The 19784-nt window shown below is 35.7% G+C and overlaps 1 protein-coding gene across 6 annotated transcripts in view; it reads left to right on the forward strand.

Moving 5' to 3' along the window:
• NFIB (nuclear factor I B) overlaps positions 1 to 19784 on the forward strand; it is a 231400-nt gene that overhangs the window by 169550 nt on the left and 42066 nt on the right. The window lies entirely within an intron of this gene.

Consider the following 19784-nt stretch of genomic DNA (forward strand, 5'->3'; position numbering starts at 1 on the left):
GCTGAGTACATTGGATACTCTTTCCTGTGGAATTCCCTTCTTTGAGGAAAGGGCCTGACATCTAATGGCCACTGTGGCCTCATCAGGTGACACTTTGCTGCCCTTTCCCTCTTTTTGCTTGTACTTGAGCCCATTGCTTTGTTTAGATTTGGGAATGAAACACCATCCTATACACCATGCCCTCTGGAATGAGGGCTCTTTCCTATTCCTGGAAAGTTCTTTATCATCCTCCAGAGCCCAACTTAAATTAGGGAATTTCAACCTAAATTAGGTCTTCCTGTTTTTCTCTTGACATCCAGTATTGTTCCATCATTATATGCATAATACCTCATCACATGTCTATTTGTGGGATTGATTGTCTAAATCTATCTGCACTATGACAGCAGGGATCTCATCTGTCTCGGCTGTTACTGTGACCAGCACCTAAGGTGCATAGTGGGAGCACAGTAGATGTTTATTGGATAAATGAACCATTGATAGGCAGAGCCCCTGCTCCTGAATGGAGGCAAAAGTCATACTAGAGACTTTTACCAGCAAAGCAGAAGTCAGTAGAAAAACAAACCCCTCCACCTTTTGTATTTTATTGCTTGTTTTACTGCCATTGTCAGTTTATTCTAAACAAAGCCGTATTTTCTCTGTCAGAGAATTAGTCTGGAAAAGATTCTCATGGTAATAACATTGTGAAAGTGTGTGAGTGGAAGCTTGATTCAGAAGTGTAGGTGTTCTTTATTGTCGAGGTTGTCACTTTGTAAGAATTGATTCCTCTTTCAGCCTATTGAATAAAGCCAATTTCAAATCATATTATAAAACATTTTTGAAAAGTAGAAGGGAAACTGTCATTCTTTCTTTTTGTAAAATCACTGTATTGTCTTGGTGATTTTCTTTTGTCAAAATGACTAGAATTAGGGGAGAAATCTGTAAAGGAATATTATGTTAAGAGTAAGGAAGAATGTTCCATTCTCATGTGAGCTTAAAAAAAAAATACTCTGTCACTTTAATTCTGAAGACCCAGAAGACTTTGTAATGTGCACAATAAGCCTTTGTGGGAAGAAGACTGAAACTACAATGAAAAAAAAAATGAGGGCAGTGCAGTACTATCTTTACCAATTTGCTAAGCCCAGTGCAGTTCTTTTGTTCTTAGAAAATTGCCTTTTGAAAATTTGCAAAGTAAATTGCCCCCCAGTTGTTCTTGCCCATCTTCAAATGCTCTTTAGACACCTGCCTGTGTGAAGGGGTTGCCTGTGCACGTATTGAGCTCCACTCCAGTAGCTGCCATGGCTTTAGCATGTCTTAGGCTTACTTCTCCCACAAAGCTCTGGGCTAATTGGCACTAAATAACTGCTTATTGGTTGATTAGAATATACTCGCGTTTAAAATCAGCAGAAATGCTTGAAATTTACTATTAATTATTTGCTGGGTATGTCTTATTCTGTTAGTGTTAACTTTGCACTAAAATCTTCTTGTCATACCCCTTATCAAACTTGATTTTCTTAAAAAAAAGCAAAACATGGGAATCAAAGATAACAAAATTATGTAGCATTCTTCTTTCCTTTATAATCTGGAAACATCAGTCTAAAGCTTTGAGATTTATTTCAGGTAGGCAAAAATAAGAGATATAATATAGCCAAATTATTTTATCTATTTTATTCTAAAAATAAATTAGGCAAAGTATTAATTTAAAATCTAAATTCATACAATAACATGTTCATGCAATTTATAATAATTTAATTAAAAAGTGTTTTTATTTTAACATATTACAATCATAATTACATGCTTGTGTCATTTCTTTTTAAAACAAAAAGTTATAACTTCCTGATCATAAGAAAATTGTAATTTATAATTTTCAAAATATAAACATGAATATTTTAAAATTGAACATTATTTTATAGTGTTAAACATTTGGTAGGGGGCCCTATAATATGCTTAAATTTCTTCTGATTAATAATAATAGAAATTAAAGTTGTCAGCTTTATATTATACAATATTTATATTTTTATTTGTTTTTTTATACATAGAGGAATGGAAAATGAAAATATGATACTGAGCACTAACAAACAGATGCAGAACAATCATTACATTTCTTTCCCAAGTTCCAGAATATTTTTTTGTTGTTGTTTAGTGTCTTCTTTGAAGATGATCTGAAATTTCTGACTGTCTCTATCTCTGTTAAAACTTCCTTTTTGGTATGCTGTTGTCTGTTATTTAAGATGTTCATGATTAAATGAATAGAACCAGGTTAGTTTATCAACATGCAGACTGAAAATTTCTTTTATTCCATTACTTACTCCACAAAACATTCCAGTGAGATCTTGTCTTTCTTGAACGTGTTCTGAGTCAGTATAGAGACTCGATTCTTAGATGATACACTTTCCTTGAAATCGTAAGAACAGTCCTTGGTAAAGTCTGACATAGGAAGAAAACTAAGAGACAGGTCATAGTTTTCCCTGAGATTCAAGTTGCTTGTAAAGGACTAAATCTCATTGTATTCCAAGGTTCCGTAATTTAACAGACAAATAAGTTACGTGCTCTAATGTGTAAAACAATTCTTTATAGGGTCATTTTGCTACTGCCATCCTAATACTCACTGATTCATCTAAGTTTGAATGTAAAAGTCTTAAAACATTTTTCAATTGATACGTAGAGGAAAAAAATATGATATGGTAAATATATTTATAATATACAGCTGGGGATGTCTAAATGGAAAATTTAACAGCTTCTCAATCTGATGAGTATTTAAATAATTAATAATCTTAGATTAAATGTAAATTGAAAAGGATTTTTTACACAATAAAATTTTAGTAATTTCTGCATATTTAGGATTTGAGATAATTTAACTCAATTAACATCTTTTCAAAGCCTATTATATGGGAAGAATTTTTGCAGGCCTGGAACATGTTAGTATGAATAAATCAAGTGTCTAGGCTTTGACCTGCTGAATGAAAAAATAATGTTTTACTATTTGTGAAAAAAAGGAACTTTACAGAAAATAAATAATGTAAACCAGATTATGAGAGAACTATTTCCATGCTTTCGAACTAGCTTACTTTTAAGGATAGTGAGAGGTAACTCTTTACACAAAGTCAGTAAATATGCATGTTAGCTAAAAATAACACTGCTTGGTATATTAGATATAATTAAAATTTTAAGAGTAGTTTTAAAATTTAAAAAATAATAATGGATTAAACTAGACTCTCAACTTTAGCAATGTGTTCTGGCTGTTGTTGGTATTAGAAATGCTAATGTTTTAACAAAAATTTACAGTTTTGTTACATAAATAATTCTCCCAAGTTTTTCTGAAACTTTAGTATCTTTCCAGGTCCTAAATAGTTATCTGTGACAGTTTTTCAGATATTAGCATTATTAAGATAGTCTTAAACATTGTGCTAAATTTCACTTTATAGATTCTTATCAAGATATGGTATTAAATATCAAACGGATTAAGTCAAAGGGCCCCAAGGTACCCTGGGGGCTAGAGAGCAAAATTGCCAGTTTGGTGTCATATGCTCAGTCAAGAAATAAATCATGAGAAGTAAGAGGGAACATACAGACAGAACTAGAATTGGAGACCAGCGTTTCTTAGTGTGAGCTTAGGAATGTGAACAGATACACTAGGAATAAAAGTGGTTAGCTAAGTTTGGAAAGCTCTATTGTAATAAAAATTTAAACATTTTTTTCATTCATAAATGAATTTGCAGAATAGTTAATATACTCCTATGTGCTGTGAATACCCAGGAGTAGCTCTTGACTGGACGTGTTTATTAAGTCTGTGACTTTAGAACCTTTTGTTTCCATTGAAGAATCCATAGGGAGTATTAATCCTAGGTTCAAACTTTGGAAAACAGAGCTCCAGCCCAAACCACAGTCTGGCAAATGATAGCATCTGAAGATTTCTCTAGCGCTGTAGGAGCTGCGTGGATACGCAGCTTTCATAAATGCTTGAATAACTGCTATCTGGGAATCATTAACGTGAGTGAAGTCCTAGGAAATGACAGGGCAAACAGCTTAGTAACCTTACGGGAAGAACTTTTTAAGCTCCCTTTGGGGAACAGCTAGAACACCAACAATTTCTTAACATTCCTACAGTTCGTATCACAAGAATGAAAGAGCAAATGTTCACATTTTAAATTTTTGAACCAGAAAAAAGGAAACAACAGATACTTAATGGTGAGTAAATGTGTAGAAGAGCTGTTTTGAATTTAACATTGGAGCGCAAGTTTCAAGTTTCTCTGTTTAGTTTTGTATTGTGGAAAATACCCAAAGTTGAGAACTGTAAGTAAATCTCTATGTACCATCACAACAGTGGAAAGCCGTCTTGTTCAAGGATCCTCTACCCTTTAGCTACGCTTGCTGTGATTAAAAAAATCACAACATGAGCATCATGAAAAGAGAAAAGAAAATGATAAATTGTTGGTGAAGGCTTTCGTCAGAATTCTTCGTGTTGCCTACTAATTAACAAATGTTTGTTCTCCTTCTGTGTGTTCTAATCAAGAATAGCATTTTGGACGTAGCAAATGTGTATACATGTTAGAAGGGCTGGTACTGATTAATATGGAAAAGTTGTGCTCATATTTCTGTGCTCTGAAGCCTTAATTATTTGAAAATATAGCATTTTGCAGAAAAACCACAATGGATAATTAGTTTGAAAAAAATAACAATTTTCTATTTTATACTTAGTCTCTAGATTGATGGAACACAGGTTAAACTAGGAAAACGGGAAACCCGTGAAAGCCAGAATGATACTGTGCCTTACAAAGTTTCTTGGCATAAGAAAAGGTTTTCTTTCAAAGCTTTTTACATACTGATTTCATGTTTAAGTTTATTTTGAAGTCGTTTGGAAAAACAGCATCTTTGACATTACCCATCGGTACTGTATTGAGCTACCAACATGATATCAATAAGAAATTGATTTTTCAGTCATTGATCACAGTTTATTAGAAACCTTAGTGAGACATCAGCTAAGCTCCCATTTTTATAGCTACGGAGTCCAAGGACCAAAGAGGTTGTCTAGCCAAAGTATCCTGGTAATTAATGGCAGAGCCTAAATCTTCTTTTTTACAGGTTTTTTTCTTTTTAAATTTTTCTGTTACACTACAGCTTGCCTAGAAATCAGTATGTAAACTTACCTAAGTCGGGAAAAACAGGCTAGGAGAATTTAAACCACTTCCCAACCTTGGCAGTTGGACAGTTTTCCTGGGGAGTATCATGTAAAATTCTGTTAGACCTAGAGAAAATAGAGGTAAATTTATGAATTTTCAGGGTTCTGATAGAATTACTAAAACGGAATTTTGAAATGGTAAAATGTATAGGTATATAGATATATAGTTTTTTATTTGTTTGTTTGTTTTTTTTTTGAAAATCAACCTCTTGCAAGACTGGGGAATTTTTACTATAATGCCTTTGTCTTCAATTAGAGCTTCTTCCATGCTTTTGAGACTCCCTTCTTCTCCTTTTAGGATACCTATGAGTGTATGTTTGTATGCTTCGTGCAGTCCCCCATCTCTCTAAGAGAGTGCCCTGCTTTTGCTATATTCTTTTCTTCCTCTTTACATGACTGGGTTAGCTCCAAAGTCTTGTCTTCGAGTTCTTGGTTGTCTAATCTGTTGCTGAAATTTTCTGCTGTGGTTTGAAACTCCCTGAATGCCCCTTTCAGTTCTTTAAGCACAGCTATCTTCTTCCTAGTTATGTCTTGATTCTTGGCCACTTTATCTTTACGTTCCTTGATTTCTTAGGGTAATTTTTGGTCTTCTCCACTTTTTCTTTAATTCCATTCATCTTCATTGCCATCCGAATTCTGATTCTATTTCTGTCATTTCAACAATTTCTTTGTGGATGGGATTTTCTGCTTAATTCCATTGTAGTCTCTTAGGTGGTTTGATCTGCTCCAAATTTTCATGTTGCTAGGGTTCTTTTGATTATTCCTCCCCATGTGTATTTTTTATTTATTTTGTTCAACTCTAAGCTACAAGGTTAAGTGTAGGCAGTTAGGGCTTAGAGAGCAGAGTCTGGACCAACCAAGTGGCACACCAGTCTGCTGGCTTTAGTGAAGAGAGAAGGGAACACTCCTGCACTGTTGGCAGGACTGCAAACTAGTACAGCTTTTGTGGAAAGAAGTATGGAGGGGACGAAAAGCAGACCTTCGCAATCCCATTACTAGGTATCTACCTAAAAGAAAAACAGTCTTTTTTTTTTGTACCAGAAGGACATTTGCACTCAAGTGTGTATAGCAGCCTAATTTACAATTGCAAAAATGTGGAAACAACCCAAGTGCCCTTCAACACATGAATGGATTAATAAAGAGTGATATATGTATGCCATGGAATACTATTGACCCATAAAAAGATAAAGATTTTGTATCCTTTGTTACAACTTGGATGAATATGGAAAACACTCTCCTAAATAACCTATGACAAGAATCAAGAATGGGGAAAAAGCATCATATGTACTCAATCCTAAGCTGAAACTTATAGATTCATAGCAGTGTGCTCACATGAGAGCAAAACTCAAATTAAATCCAAGAAGGGGGAGGCTGAGACTATCAGGTTCCTTCCCAGTGGGAACAACGGGAGAGCGTATGGCACACTTGTGGTGTGAAGGACACAGTTACAACTTAGACTTTACCTTACAAATGCAAACAGTATACTCTGTTTGTATATACCCTCATGTTAATTGGAAATTTAAAAGGAGAATTTTTTAAAAAGAATACCAATCTCTTATTATTAGGGCCAGGATTAAAAATTTTTGAACTAAAAAAGACGGGTAAGAATGCTTTTGATGGATAAACACAGAGAAGAGCTGGTTTGAAGTAAATGTTTCAACAATTTTTTAAAGTTTTCTAGCATGGAAAGTATTGTAAGTAGAGAGAATTATAAAGTACACCTTCATGTGCAATCACTCACTTTAACTGGTATCAATATTTTCCCAATCTTGTTGCATTTACTGTAGCCTACTTTTTTTTTAAGTAATTTAAAGTAAATCGTAGACATCATGTCATTTTACCTGTAAATATTTCTAAGTATTTTCCACAAAGAATAGATTTTTTTTATGCAATCACAATACCATTGTATAAATATAACAAATATCACAATACTTCCTTAATGTAATCTAGCATATAATCCATGTTCAAATAACCCCCAGATTATTCCAAATGTTGTTTTGTTTCAATCAGGACCCAAACATGGTCCATATATTATAATTATATTTTCAGCTTCTTTTTAACCTATATTAGTTATTTCCTCCTTTTTTCTGTATCATTTATTGGTTGAAGAAGCTACATCAATTAAAAAGCTGTGTTCAAAAAGTACATGTAGAGGTAACAAGGGAAACAAGATCCTACTGTCTTTTTTTTTCTTTTGAGATAGAAAAGAAACTGTCACCCTGGGTAGAGTGCCAGGGCATCAAACTCACAGCAACCTCAGACTCTTAAGACTTAAACCGTCCTTTGCCTCAGCCTCCCAAGTATCTGAGACTATAGGCACCTGCCGCAGCACCCAGCTCATTTTTCTATTTTTAGCAGAGATGGGGCCTCACTCTTGCTCAGGCTGGTCTCTAACTCCTGAGCTCAGGCCATCCACGGGCCTCAGCCTCCCAGAGTGCTGGGATTACGGGTGTGAGCCACTGTGCCCAGCCCTTACTGCCTTTTGTGATTATCATTTATTGATCACTTACTATCTATCAGGTACTAGGCTTACTTAACATCTATTTTTACTTTTAAACCCTACAGAAACCTCATGTTACAGGTTATTAAACTGATCATTAAAATGATAAACACTTGACGTAGCTCAGACGTAAGCAGCAGAGGTGGAATGAGCCAGTCTCCTGGCTGAGGATGCCCATCCTCACTGCTGCCGCGCATACTGTGTCCTCAAGAAGTCACTGTGATGTTATGTTTATGATGTTTCTAACTACTTACAAAACCTGTTATGACTTTTCCTTTCTTAATGGGTAAAACTTCAATACAGATAAATGCACACAATATCACAGGGGTTCTTAGATTCCTCGGAGACTTGTGAACAGAGTTCTTGGGCTGGCCATAGGTTAAGAACCTCTTTGCAGCTTAATAATAAGATATTGTTAATAAATAGTCCTAAAGTCGAGAATGTTTCTAATAAAGGTGTGAGAGCCAGTTTAAAATGAGCTGTATATGTCAAAATAAAAATTAGTTATATATTTATTGTCATATACACATATATATACACATATGTTAGTTCTGTTTCTGTCTCTTTTGCCTTATGCCTAGAGCAATGTAACAGTAATCAGGAAACTTTAAATGCCGGTGTGGTCTTAGACAAATCACTTTACTTTAGTAAACTTTGCATTTTCCCATCTGTGAAATAACAAAGGCATATACTAAGGTTCCTTTGTTTTCGAGCATTTTAAATTTTTAATCAGTTAGAATCAAAGAATTTGATGATCTTTCAGTACTTGAGTCTTTTTTTTTTTTTAATTAAATCATAGCTATGTACATTAGTGTGATTGTGGGGTACCATGTGCTGGTTTTACATACAATTTGAAATATTTTCATCAAACTGGTTAGCATAGCCTTCAGTACTTGAGTCTTTAAGCTCTCATTAAGATGGATCTTTTTGAAAATTCAAGAAGTTTTTTATTTTTTATTTTTTAGATGTTTATTTTAAATACACTTATTGAATAACACAATAATTGGGTTGTTTATGCGCTTGGAGGAACCATATGTTTTGCCTTATACCTGAGGAACGCACGGTTCTCACAAATTCATGTCCTGGCCTGCACCATTCTAGTACAACGAATGATTGATAGAGATTGAGTTATTATAACAGAACCTTGTTATGGGATCAGTGTCTCCTACTTTGAAAACAAATGACTCAGCCAGACGGCAACATTTATTTTCTCTAAATGACTAGTGATATAGCAATAGGAGACCATTATCCTGTGACAATATTCTGTTTCATTGACATTATCTCACAAATGTAATTGGTCCATTACTAAATAGAGGTTTTGTTACTGATCAATTTCACGTGACTTCTAAAACCATTAGGATTATAAATATGCCACCCTGATAATTTCATTGACAGAATGTTCTTTTTCTCTTCATTTACATTTGTTGGAGGAAAAGTAATACAGATTCAGGTTGAACTTAAATACTACAATTTATACTAATTTTGACTACTTTTCCATTAAGAGAAACAGAATATGTGCAGAGTAATCATATTTGCATTGAGCTGCTGAACTGGCGACCTTAAAATGTTTGTGATTTTTTTTTCTCTATCACAGTTAACCACATCAAATCATAATTGTTCCCAAGCAATTAGTTTACTACCTCAGTTTAATGATTTTGTTTGAAATAAGTTCCAGATCATTTCTAAGACTTTCCTGTAAATCCACTAAAGTAACACATCAGTTAAATCAACCCTAACCATTACCAGTGAGGATAATAACAGCATTAGTAACAACAGAAACCTTGAAATGTCTTGCAGCATAAATGTTTCTAAATGCACGACTTTCCCCCAAATGTTCTCCTCTAAAAACTCATCTGTAATCTTGTTAAATTAGAACTCTTCCAGTATCCTCGTGACTTTTACAGTTAAGGTTATGGTATTGATTTTATTTTATAGCCCGTGGCTCTCAGATGCTTAACACTAATAAGCTTCCACAGCTCAGAGATCGTCCCCAGAGGCGGGGTGAATAGCAGCTATTTACCTATGCCCATGTTTAATAAGCGACTAAAATATACTCCACATCGTGTATAATTGTTTGGTGTTTTTCTGCCTTTTAAATTAGGTTTACTGACATTACTCCAGACACCTTATCATTGTCAGTCTATTAATATGAATTTACTTAGCAGACAGGAGCATTCTGAAGGGTTTTTAAAAAGCAGTTTTCATTTATTCAGTATTCATTCTTTTAGCACTGTTCTTCATTATTCAAAGGATTTTTTTTTAAGCATCTCCAGAAGGTGTTTGTGAGCTTCAAAGGGGTTTGAGCTTTCACTTGTATTGGCTATAGGTGTAGCCTGGAGATTTTTTGTATAGAGATGTGATAAAATAGAGACTTGTAGGAACCTGCTACTTACTGTGCTTGGATTAAAACATGTAAAAAGAAACACAGACTATCATAAAATATTTTAAGTTGCTGAAGAATACAGTGATATGCTCAAGTGTACTTAAGATTCAATAACTCGATGATTAAAGAATTTCATTTATGTAACACAAAGACCACCATACTTTCCCTTTTAAAAAAGAACCAACTCTATACAATTAAATAAAGTGGTGGAGAAATCTAATTGAAGATGACATCTTATCTCCTCTTAACGTAGCTTGCCATTTTTTTCCCGGTTATTTTGGAGTGTGATAAATGTAAATATATATATAAGGAGATACTTTCTGAACATGGCAGCTAATTATTTTTTGAATCATCTGGCACCATCATCAAACTACTGTAGTGGGATTAGGTCCATATGTCTTGTCATAACATTCAGAGCTTTTTGTTAACTTGGAGTGTGTGGGAAGGACTTGTTCACATTTGCTACACAATCATACAATTTTGCATTTGGAAGAGTCCTTAGAAACGGATATTCTGATATTCTTTTTCTTCACTGTATTTTCAAAAAGATGTTTGCTGTTAACCAACTGAATTACAAATGTTGCATTTAACCATCTTATTCTAAATTTCTGCAACCCCCCATACTACGAACAATATGAGGCATTTCCTTTTTACAGTGTAATACTGAACACAAAACCAGATCCAATATCATCAGCCAAATATTGGCAATTATTTATAATATTCTATGGAGCTATAGGCAGCATTTTTTTCCCAAAAAATATATGTTTTTTACAGTTTTTGCAGTAAAAGGAATAGTTATTTTGGGAGAATTTCGAAAAACAAACTGTCAAATACACATAAGAGTAAAAATCACTTGTAATCTCATAGAGATGACTTCTAATAATATTTAACTTAGGATGTGTGCGTTCGTTTTTCTCTATATTTTATTTTCCCATGTGTTCTCTGTGTATTCTATTTCCCTGTATATCTTTTTCCATGACATTGGTCTTTTTTTTTTTTTTTTTTTGCAGTTTTTGGCCAGGGCTCGGTTTGAATCCGCCACCTCTGGTGTATGGGGCCGACGCCCTACTCCTTTGAACCACAGGCACCGCCGCCTCACATTGATCTTATATGATATATGTGTATGGCGTTTTGAAAACTGTTTCCTTTTTTGTCTTTGACTTACAGCAGGATGGCATTTCACCATGACTTTCAGTTTCCACGTTAGAGCAGCTGCTTGATATGCTGCCCGTCGGTGGTTCTGTTGTGTGTGCTAGAGGCACTGCAGCCTCAAATTCCTAGGCTGAAGCTATCCTCCTGCCTCAGCCTTCCAAGGAGCTGGGACTACAGGCATGTGCCACCCCACCTTGGTAGTCTTGTAAATTTTTTTGTTAAGATAGGGTCTCACTATGTTTCTCAGGCTGCTCTCAAACTCCTGGCCTCAAGTGATTCTCCCACCTCAACCTCCCAAAGTGCTAGGACGACCAACATGAACCACCATGCCCAGCCTCCTAAGTTTTTAAATATCTACTTTGCTCATAGATATTTAGGTAGTTTCTGAATTTTTATACTATAAATTAAGACACAGTGAACATGTTTGTGTGTAGTCTGATCGATTGTTCTTATCCAGGTCTTTTCACTGTTCTCTATCCCTCTGCCCAGCACCGAGTCCTCATGGACATGGAGACACAGTGAACATGTTTGTGTGTAGTCTGATTCGATTGTTCTTATCCAGGTCTTTTCACTGTTCTCTATCCCTCTGCCCAGCACCGAGTCCTCATGGACATGGAGACACAGTGAACATGTTTGTGTGTAGTCTGATTCGATTGTTCTTATCCAGGTCTTTTCACTGTTCTCTATCCCTCTGCCCAGCACCGAGTCCTCATGGACATGGAGAAGCTCAATGGAATTTTGTTAAAGAAATAAACATATTTCTACTGTAGAATCATCGAGTTAAATCTTATGTCCATTTGTAAAGCTTTAGGTAAATATTAGCATAGAATCCAGAAAGGTCTTAATCCAATTACACTCCTGGTAGTGGTGCACAAGTGATTTAATCCCGCAGTTGTGGTGTCCATCATCATTTAAATGTAGCACAGTGCTCCATAAGCAATTCTGTGGCATGTCTTCTGAAAATCATAGACTATTGTGGCCTCGTGACCCTACCTGTGCACCTCGTTTTTGTCATTTATATTTCATTTAAACTCTTAAGAATCACACTATGTCTTTCCTCCCCATGAGCCAGGATAGCTCCATTTGACTGAAGAAAATAGAGAAGTTGAGATGATGCCTGAAAAATGATGTAACACTTTCAAGGAAAGGCGTAGTCTACTTGGTTTCTCTCTCTCTCTCTCTCTCTTTTTTCCTTTGTCCTCCTTCAGAATACACTCCCACACCTGTAGGTATAACTGGTTAAAATAAGGATCCCTGTCATTCTTCAAGGGGAAACTGGTAGAAATAAATACATCAAAGCTTTGGGCTGAGATCTTAAGTTGCAGGCAGGGGAGATGCTGTTCCAATCTGGTCTTGATATTTGCAGCATTTTACATAACACTTACACAGTTGTAAATAACCTGTAAACTTCCCTCTCATCAGCCCTATTTTCCCCAAGGCAAAAACAAAGGAAGCGAAACCCTGGTCTCTTAGCATTTAGCTGGTAGATCATCTTCCTTGCCTTTCCCTGGTCCTCTGGGCACAGAGCCCAAGCTGTTTCCTCTGTCTCAGGACAGACTCTGGATTTGTGGCCTGAAGTAAAAATATCAGATTTCAACTCCCAAACCCGTCCTGCACACTTGATTTCATAGCCTCTCATTTATTATCTTATTCATTTTAAATAACATTATTATTTTGTGCAGCCAGCTCATTTCTTTTTCATGTTGTCGTCCAGCATCCACCCAATACTTTAATGGGAAGCAGAAATGCCCCAGTTTAGCTAAAACTCATTTTTCACTCTCAGTGGTGTGCGTTGCTTGACAGAGTTTCAATGGCGTAATGGACGCGTTCACCACCTTGGCTTTCCTCCAACCATGAGTTTGGTCTCTGAAGAGATTTTCAGTGTTCAGAGTTTTTGTAAACCCATAAAATTCTTTAAAAAAAAAAAAACTATGAAAGTCTAAAACCTTTAAAAGTCCCAAAATAACGAAACCTGGAAAACTACAAAAGGGTCATCAACTCGGTAAGTCTTGTCGATATAAAATAATCTTGTCAAATCCTAGACCTCGGGCTCTCTGAGCTACATGTCCCTACATAGACATTCTCTTTGGGGTCTAGATCAGACTAGAGCAGCGGTTCTCAACCTGTGGGTTGGGACCCACAGGAACTGTGTTAAAGGAGTGAGGTATTAGGAAGGCTGAGAACCACTGGACTAGAGGGTCAAAACTAACACAAGTTTCCCATTGTTTTCTTTATACTTTGAGTTTTCTTCTAAAAAAGAAAAGGAAGAAAAAAAGAAAAAGGATTCTGTGAAATGTTCAGCAGCTTGATAAAGTAAAAAAGAAGGAAGATATTTTTAACAATGATTATAGCTTTCTAAGCACTTAGCAATAAAGCATACCTTAACTGTAAGTACTGGAAAATAAGAGTGGCTAGCAAATGGTGACTTATATCTACAGGATTCATTTAGCCTCGTTTAAAAGTATGGCATGTAAATAAGGAAGACAACTTAGGAATATGTAAAAGACTTGGACTTTTTGAACATTTTGAAGCAATTTGCTTCTTTGTTAACCAGATAGAAGTGTTTTTCTCAATCATAGGACTGGCACAGTTAATATATTTTAATTTAGTGTTATGGTATGCTGAAAATAATAGCTTCCAGAAATTCAAGAACTTTTATGTGTTCTTACATAATTAATTTGAAGTAGTTTTAAATCATAAGTGTTACTATAGGGAAGAAGAAGAAGAGTTTTTTTTTTTAAAAAGAAAATATGTTTTCTATGTAGGTTACAGAACTCTTACTTGTAACCTTAATCTACTTGAGCAGATTGGAGAAGCTAACATATTGCTCTACTATATGTGCAAAGGGAGCAGGTGTCCCAGACAGGCAGGTGTTAAGGTGGCTGTTGGAGCTTGCCCTAGATCACTAGTTGACTTCAGTGAAGTTCTCCTAACAGGTGGCTAACTGATGGGAGTGCCATGTGACATTTATCCCAGGAGCGACTTGGATGACAGGCTGCTACAGACTGAGGAAGGGGTCTTTGCTTTGATGAAGAAATTGCCAAAACTCATGTCTCATTAGTGTTTCCTAAGGTTCTTTGGAAGTGAACAACAGTTTAATTAAGGGCTGACGTAAACACGTTTCTGCACACTTTCCCTGCAGCATTTTATCACATTAGAATTGATCAAAATTGTTGCCTTGGGCTGACTTGAACAGATATACATCTGGAGCACCATTTGTGCAAGCTGCCGATGAGTCGAGTGCATACGCTGTGTTTCACAGCCACGCTCTTCCTTTGTAGATGAAAATACCTTGTTGGGAGATGAGTTGATCTAACTCTTTATTTGCTTAAGGCTTTATCTCTTTGAAGTGATCCTGAGAATTAAATAACAATTTGGGACTTAAGTTGTATATATACGCCAGTGCCGAAAGAAATTATAGTATTGTAAGGAAAAATTATTTGATTTTGCAAAATACTTATTTAAAGGTATGCATAAGTCTAAATGAACCAACTTTATCAGTAGCCTACTTGAACTTTTTCTTACATGGCAGTCTTCTATTACATATTTAATTACACAATTAGTTTCTAAAGCCATGACTAATTGTCCAGTTATCAATGTAAACACAGGCACGGACACCAAGTAATAACATACTCAATGTGAATCTTTCTTATTTTAAAAAAACAATGCCTCTAATCATCTGTCATCAAGAAGAATTCTTTTTTACAATCTCATATTGTCGTGTGATTGCAGTTATTTAACAAATATTAGTCTTTAATGTTGGCTCTCTCCGCTGAACTGTGAGCATCGTAGGGACCAGTTGATTCTGTTCAGCACCTTGAACCTTGGGTTTAGCCATTGTCCCTCACACTTATAACCCAGTGACTGATTTTGTTTTTTGTCTTTGCTTTCTATTCACTTCTTATCTGGTGGTATCTGTTCGTGGAACGTGAATTGTGAGCTGTACGGGCTAAGGTTGTTCTGCTTCTCCTACACTGCTAGTCATCATCCCATCATCCAGCTTCTCTCACAAGCGAGAGATTCTGAAATAAGCTTCCAGGACGTGGCACCTGCTTCACCTCTTCCACCTTCTTTTAATCCCAGATTTTAGTTTTTCATTCTCTTCTCAAGTAGTGTGTTCTTTTCAGCCTCCACATCATTCTACATCTTTGACAAAATCATCTTCCTTAGGAGATGAGCCATTAGTCAACTTTTAAAAAATGTGTGGGCAATGTATAGGACAAGGAAACAGCAATAGTAAAGAAAAAGCCATCAAATAACGTAAAACACAAACAGAGTCATTAATGAAATCCAGGTCTCAGAACTTCCCAGGAGCGAAAACTTGAGGATAAAATGAGTTTGTTCAATGGATAAAATATTGTTCTATCGGGGGAATGAGGGGCTAGGGAAGCCTCAGGTTCCAGTCCACGGGATGTCATGTTTAAGGGATGGCACCGAGTTAGAAACACGTTGCTCCTGCTCCCCAAGGGGGCCAGAGCAAATTAGCTTAAAGTCTCAATAAAATGGAATGACAAGGGAAAAATTAAATGAACATGTGAGATACAGAGGATTTTATAATGAAGAAGATATAGTTTAAAGGATATGATTCCAACTGCTGTTTGTATAAGAAGCCATGGGAAGTCCTGGAGAAGGGGGCTATGAAGGAAATTCTTCATCCAGCCAGGTATAAATGACGAGAGCTATGAAAACAGAAAAAAGAAGAATTTCTGGAAATTTGTGTTTTGCTTCTAAAATCAATTCATCTATAAATTGTTACTTTCTAAATCGAATTTAAACTTCTCTGTCTGATTTGAAGCTCTCATTGGCCTGTATTTCTCTCTTACTAGCGAGCAGCCATCCCTGCCTCCTTCCGACCAAGAGATACGTCCGCTCACCCTCCTTTGCCATCTTGCTTCTCTCTTCTCTACTTTATGTATTATTCAACTTGTACCTCATTGTGTATATATTATTATTCGACTTATTATATATTTATACATTATTCAGCCTCATTATTATTCAACTTATTTTCAACTTAAGCTTTTTATGTATTATTCTTCCTGCTTGAGGGGCAGCCGATTGTGAAAAGCGTGACATTTGTTTGTCTTCATGGAAAGGTCACTTCAAACTATTTCTTCTCTATATTCATTCTTTAAACTTTTCTTGTAGCATATGAGGGCATTAAAAATAGAAATGGTATCATTTTTCAGCTTGGCGTGGAGTCTATTAGACTGCAGACATTCAAAATAAAATTAAAATCAAAACAGTACTAGTTTGGTTTGATGAAAATGTAATCGCCAGAAACTCTACCCTTACTTCCTGAGATAATTGACCTTTTATTACCCCTTCAGTACAGAGAGGTGTTTTTCTTTTTCTTTGAAAAGGGGTTCACTTTTACATCTCTCTAAGTACTTAGCTTATAATACTTTCTACATGCTATGTCGCAGTGTATTTTTATTTATTAATGAGCCCACAGTTAATTTTATTTTACTGGGGAAACAAAACCAGTTAGACCTATATTCTAATACTATCATTTTTCACCTTTTTCTAAAGCAAATCTTTTCAGCTTGGTTAGTGCACCTTCCCGTTCTTTTTTTCTCTTTTTTCTTTTTTTCCACCATCAAGAAACAGTTTGTGGTTCCTTTTACAATTTAAATGGTAAATTTTATTCTACTACATGCATGGCCCAAAAAGAACCAAAAAGTAAATGGTGCTATGATAATTACTTAATAACACCAAATGTATCATTTAGGCTAAGAAAATGGAAATGCTTTTTTCCTTAAAAATTACATCATCACCTATATTCTTGAACTTCCGTACAAATGTCCTTGATTTATGTGCCCCTCATAAAGAGAGACTCATGAATTTGACTGGATTTATTGAAAATTCTGCTAGAGTTACAGTAGATGCAATGTCTTGGGCTCATCTTCTTCTCAAGAAATGTCATAACTAGAATGACACTGTGCTGCTTCCCAAGCTCTGGTCACATTCACTAATTGTCTTTAAATGATACACAGTTTTGCTTTATTACTTATACCATGGAGCTTTTAGAAACAGATTTACACAGGTTTCTTTCATTTGAAATTTATATTTAAGTACAGGCAAATCATGTGAGTGTCAATGAAAAGTTTTTTTTTCCAAAAAGTTGGTTTTATAATAAAAAATTGTAATAGAAAGTGATTGCATCATCTATAATGGAAAAGTGGAATAGAGGTTCTTTTCACCTCTGATAATCTCTATATATCTATGTTTTAATCCATTAGGCAAAAACATATATTAGTAGTTTACCTCTTAAAATCGCATGTCTCCTAAGTGAAATTATTATTTTGGCATTTGGAAGATATCTAGGCTTAAATGAGTTTCCTTTATTTTTTAAACCTTGGTTTTAAATTTTTCTTTTTTTTTTTTTTTTTGTAACACCATTAATTGCTGGGTTTCATGAACAATTTCTTTCTTTTGCTTTTTCTTTTTGAGAAAGTTATAAGGAAATGGTTCTCTGACTCATCGAAATTCTGATGGGTTCATGACAGCCAGCTAGTAACAAATTGTAGCTTATGGCTACAAATATACCTGTCATTTTTTGCAGACTTTAATGTCTACTGTCTTTACAGAAGCATATCCATTCTTTAAATGCCAGCGTGCTGAAAATGCATATTTAATTTTATTGCATGCCTTTAACAGAGCTTAGGTAATTTTTCAAATGGTAAAATATAATGATAGCTAGTTCCTTATCTTAATAGCACCATGGGATCTTTTTCCCATTTCAAAAAAAAAAATTCTAATTAAAAACACAAATTGTGTCTATTTCTATGTATGGTAAAGTATTGGTAGTTTTTTTTTTTTAAATCAGCATTTCTTTTCTTTTAGAGATACATACTGAAGTATTTAAAGATGATATTAAGTGATATCTGGAATTTGCTTCAGAGTAGCACAGAGGGAGGAAGGTAGATAAGGGCAAAGATGAAATAAGATCAGCAATAAGTTGATCATTGCTGAAGTCGGGAGACGAGTATATAGGAGTCTGTTACAATTCTGTCTACTTGTGTATACGTTTAAAGATGATAAAAAGCAAACTTTCTAACTCATATCATTTTATATAATTTTATTCTAATTTCATAAACCTCTGTAAAAATCATTACTCAAGATCCAACATCTCTCCTGTTAACCAGAGTTTCCTCCTAAATTCCCTATTCTAACTACCTGCATGGTACGATCTCCTTGTCACTTATGAATGATGACCCTCTCCATCAGTTATTAATTGAATGAATTCCACTTACATATTTATTCTGTTAAACTTTATCCCCATTCTTATTTCAAACTTTCTTGATCTGTTTTTTGTCAGTATTATTTATGGAATGAACAAATGAATGAATGAATGAATGAAAGCCTGAATACTTTTCCTATCACAGCCTGTTTTGCACTGTTTTATAATCACTCTTTGTGACTACATCCTCTCACGAATGTTTTTTTGGTTTTTTTTGTTTTTTTTTTAAAGACAGAGTCTCACTATGTTGCCCTTGGTTAGAGTGCTGTGGCATCATAACTCACAGCAACCTCAAACTCTTGGGCTTAAGTGATTCTCTTGCCTCAGCCTCCCAAGTAGCTGGGACTACAAGTGTCTGCCACAGTTCCTGGCTACTTTTGTTGTTGTTGTTGCAGTTGTCAATGTTGTTTAGCTGGCCTGGGCTGGGTTCGAACCTGCCAGCCTCAATGTATGTGGCTGGTGCCATAACCACTGTACTAAGGGTACCGAGCCACCTCTCACTAAGTTTTAAGTTTTACAGAAGCTAAAGGTGAATTCAGTTTACCATTGTGTTCTCAGCAACTAGTGCAGTGTCTGGCATAAGTTTGTCCTTCAGTAAGTCTTGACAGAATGAAGGCATTAATTAATCTATCTTGTTAAGTGGCCTCCATGCTTTCTGTCTCCATTTTGGCCAGTCCAGCTTCCATTTAGTCTCTAGAGGGCTTGATCTGCACTGGAATTGTGATCCTGTTGCTCCCATCAGGGTGAACGTTCTGGTATTTATACAGGAGGTCATGACATTTATAGCGGGGGACCTGCCAGCTGCTAGCTCCCCTTCCTCGTGTTTCAACTTCACCACTTCCCCTGCTTGCACATTTATTTCCTCCTTTTTCTGAATATTTCCTCTCTGGGAATGTCATCCTCAACCACATGTCACAGTGGTGGCCCTGGGGCCTGCCTTTCTTAACCTGGGGAGGGAGGCTGAGGTGATTCCTACCCTGCTCACACACACGGCTGGGGACATAGCAGCAAAGGCCACAACTGCCCTGCTCTTTACATACTTGCTCCCTCCTGGCTGTTGACACCATTTTCTTGTTATCATTTTCCTCTTCACTGCCTGAGAATCCCCAGAAGCAAGAGTTGCTTTTTTACTTTTATTAATATCTTCACTTTATCTGGCAACTAGAGGATCCCTATAAATATTTGCAGGATGAGCAAATTAAGGAATGTATTTTTTGCTAAACAAGTGAATGAGTTTTCCATGAAAGATGTAAAATCAATGATATACTTAGCAGCAGACCCAAAGGTTGTTTTTCACCTTGGCGCTGGGTTGTCCTCTGTGTGATTCCCAGTGTAGTCAGCAGGTCTGAGGACG

The sequence above is a fragment of the Otolemur garnettii genome, unplaced genomic scaffold, assembly GCF_000181295.1.
Source record: "Otolemur garnettii isolate 467f Iridium unplaced genomic scaffold, OtoGar3 scaffold00006, whole genome shotgun sequence".
Classification (NCBI taxonomy): domain Eukaryota; kingdom Metazoa; phylum Chordata; class Mammalia; order Primates; family Galagidae; genus Otolemur; species Otolemur garnettii.